The 3,686-nt window shown below is 39.3% G+C and overlaps 1 long non-coding RNA gene across 1 annotated transcript in view; it reads right to left on the bottom strand.

Annotated features, from left to right (window-relative positions):
* The window catches only part of LOC111083661, a 4,287-nt gene extending 1,446 nt beyond the window's left edge, over positions 1-2,841 (bottom strand). The window contains exons 1-2 of the long non-coding RNA XR_002609169.1: positions 2,826-2,841; positions 1,901-1,904 (exon numbers count right to left, since the gene is read on the bottom strand). This is a non-coding gene — a long non-coding RNA (uncharacterized LOC111083661). The remainder of the gene's footprint in view (positions 1-1,900; positions 1,905-2,825) is intronic.
* Positions 2,842-3,686: the final 845 nt, after the last annotated feature.

Genomic DNA, 3,686 nt, shown 5'->3' with positions numbered 1-3,686 from the left:
CACATGTTTGTTTTCTCCCACTTTCTGGGAAAATACTCCTCCAATTCCGACATTACTAGCATCACAATCCAGTATGTACGGCAGTGGGGGATGTGGAAGCTTTAAAAGTTGGGCTGAGGCCAATTTTTCTTTCAATGTCTTGACATCATGCTGGCAAGAAACTGTCCATTCAAACTTCTGGCCTTTTTTTTGTCAAATCATGTGGTGGAGCAGCTATAGTTGCAAAGTCCTTCACAAACTTCCGGTAATAAGTACAGAGTCCCAAGAAACTTCTTAACTCTCCCACATTGTCTGGTGTTGCCCAATCATGCACTAATTTCACCTTGTCAGAATTAGTTAACACACCATCCTCACTTAAAATGTGACCCAAGTAAAGCACCTCTTTCTGCAATAAGTGGCATTTCTTGGGATGGAGTTTAAGGTTTGTTGCTTTCAAACGCTTGAATACTTCCTCTAGCCGGGACATTTCCTCATCAAACGTTGTTGCAAACACAATGGCATCATCCAGGTATACTAGAGCTATCCTCCATTGTAGGCCTTCCAGTACTCTTTCCATCAGCCTCTCAAATGTTGCTGGAGCATTACTAAGCCCGAATGGCATCATACAGTATTGCCAGAGACCTTGGCCATAACCAAATGCAGTTTAAGGTTTATCTGCTTCAGCCATTTTCACTTGATAGAAACCCAACACAAAGTCCAGAGTTGAAAACCACCTGGCTCCACTTATGGCATCAAGAGTATCATCAATTCTTGGCAGTGGGTATGAGTCCTTTTCGGTTATACTATTAAGAGCTCTAAAGTCCACACAGCAACGTTGGGCCCCATCCTTCTTCTGGACTAACATGACGGGAGCTGACCAAGGGCTATTTGATTTTTCGATTATCCCTCCCTTAATTAGGCGAGCTATGACCTTCTCCATCTCTTGTCGCTTTGCTGGAGTTATCCTCCTTGGAGGGTCTTTATTGGACGGTGATTGCCTGTGTTTATTCTGTGCTCCACAAGGTCTGTTGCAGCCAAGGTCGTGATCTCCTTTTGAAAAGACGTCTGCATAATTCGCCAAAAGTTCCCTAACCCGAAGAGCCTGTGATGATGACAAATTGAGTATGCTCTTCTTATAGAGGTCAGTTAAATGTTCTGGGAGAGGATATCCTTTCTTTATTGTTATACTTCTTGCCTCAACATTGACTAGCTCTACCTCCTGGCACACATCCAAAAATGCCCCTTCCTTAAGTGTCTGCTCACATTTAGAGATATTAGCCACTGTTATGGGTACTACTTGATGACCTTTCAATCTTCACGTCCACTGGCCTGGATGGGTTTTCCTCTGCTTCACAAGCATTGGGCTTCCTTGGAAATGTTCTTTTTATTCTACCACAAATTATCTTCTCTGACATAGGGGTATTGTAGTTGACTTAAGCACTGTGACATGCAAATCAACAGATGCAGCAACATTTACAGGAATTTGGCCTTTGTTGTTCCCAAACGTCATTTTATGAAAGTTAACTACACACTTCCTCGGTATTAAGTAGTCCAACCCTAATATGCATGGGTCTTCAATGTCAGCAAAGTATACTTTGTGTTTGTCCTTTATGCTCATGAGCTCAATAGTTACCCACACTGGTCCCAACAACCTTGCATAATGTCCTGTCACACCACACAGCTTCTATGCAGCTTCTGGTACTCCTTTGTGATCTAGCACCTTGATACTCACAAAGGTTTGCTGAGATGCAGAATCTATGACAAAGTTGCATTTTTGGCCACCCAGCTTTCTTGTCACGTAGACACTTAGCTGTTGGGACTTTCACAATGGGGGTTGGTGGGCGTCCCTCAACACCAACCACTACTGGTTTCCCGAAGCTTGTACCCAGGTTTGTTACAGTGCCAGCAAAGTACCTCAAACCTCTCTGAAAGCTGACCTTTTCTGCCCTTGAATCCTGATGACTGTACCAACCTTGGTATATCTGTGCTGGACGTAATGTAGGATTCAAATTCAAGAGCTCTAGCCATTGCATCCTGCATAGTAGAGGGGTGTGCTTGCTTCACTTGTATCTTCAGTTGTGGATTGTCCAAGGCGTCTACAAACTGATCCCTCAGCAACAGCTTGAGGACATCGGGTGGCGCAGTTGGGTAGACCTTGTGTTCCATATTTTCCAAATCCTGTGCCTCTAGATTACATAAGATAGAAGTTTAATTGTGAAAATGAAGACGGTTGATAGAACATAGAACATTTTATTTACAAGGTTCGAACGTTTCGGAATAACTTGTTCCATCTTCAGCGTAATTTGAAAATAGTGTTATAAAGATGATTATTACTAAAATTACAATGTAATAACATAATCATTAGTTTACTTAGTACACCAGCCAATGTACACACCGTCCACAAATTTCCCCTCATTATCTCCCTTCCTTTTATGGGTTCGCAATCCCTACCAATTAAAAAACAATTATTTTCCATAATAAAAAACGTATATCCTCAAATTCAGCTTGGAATAATATACGGACATAGCCTCAGACTAATATACAGACCTAGCCTCAGACTAATATACAGACCTAGCTTCAGATTAATATACAGACATAGCCTCAGACTAATATACAGACCTAGCCTCAGACTAATATACAGACATAGCCTCAGACTAATATACAGACTTATTAAACACTTATTTCATTACAAAGATCAAGTAGCTAAACTTCTACGTTCATGGCTCGTGTATATGTGTAGTAAGGTCACGTACATTGACAAAACAAAACGCCACTTAAAGACTAGAGTCTGTGAACATTTAGGAATATCTAACAGAACCAACCATCCACTACTTAAACCCAGCCACTCATTCATTCGATCACATTCTGAAACCACAGGTCACAATATTTAACGATTTCTCTATCATCACCACAGTATCTTCAGACCTTGACCTCTACATTAAATAAAGTCTACTCATAGCTAAAGACTATCCAACCCTTAACAACTCACAAAGCTCTTTAGATCTAAAATTGTTCTACATTTTCACACTTAACTCAGCTGTTGTGTTATATATATAAACATCGTTTCATCCGTCAATTTACCGCTTTTCTTAATAACTAACTAAACCAATGATTATGTTATTATAATTTTAGTTATAATCATCTTTGTAACATAATTTTTAGATTTCGCTGAAGATGGTATAATTTATTCCAAAACGTTCGAACCTTATAAATAAAATGTTTTATGTTCTATCAATCATCTTCATCATCATTATAACTCTTTCAGATGTCGAACTTTGTTATTTAATGAACCCAAACCTCTTTCTGCCATCCACGAATTCTCTCTGAAGCTACCATAAGACTGTGAACGTTTTCTCAACAAATTTTACCACATTGATAATCAACCGATTTTCAAAGAAAGGTTCACCGAACAGAGAGTTCTATTAAGCCTGTAGAAAATGACATAATACAAACCTTAAAATCTTCTCAGTAATGTTACAATAATCTAAACTAAAATGGAAGAACTGCTCTCAACAACCTGTGTTAAACAACAATATTATAAAACAACCAGGAGGTATGAGTGAGCTACAACAATATTATAAAACAACCAGGAGGTATGGGTGAGCTACAACAATATTATAAAACAACCAGGAGGTATGGGTGAGCTACAACAATATTATAAAACAACCAGGAGGTATGTGTGAGCTACAACAATATTATAATACAAC

The sequence above is a fragment of the Limulus polyphemus genome, unplaced genomic scaffold (genome assembly GCF_000517525.1).
Source record: "Limulus polyphemus unplaced genomic scaffold, Limulus_polyphemus-2.1.2 Scaffold10578, whole genome shotgun sequence".
Lineage (NCBI taxonomy): Eukaryota > Metazoa > Arthropoda > Merostomata > Xiphosura > Limulidae > Limulus > Limulus polyphemus.
This window is presented reverse-complemented; position numbering and strand designations above follow the sequence as displayed.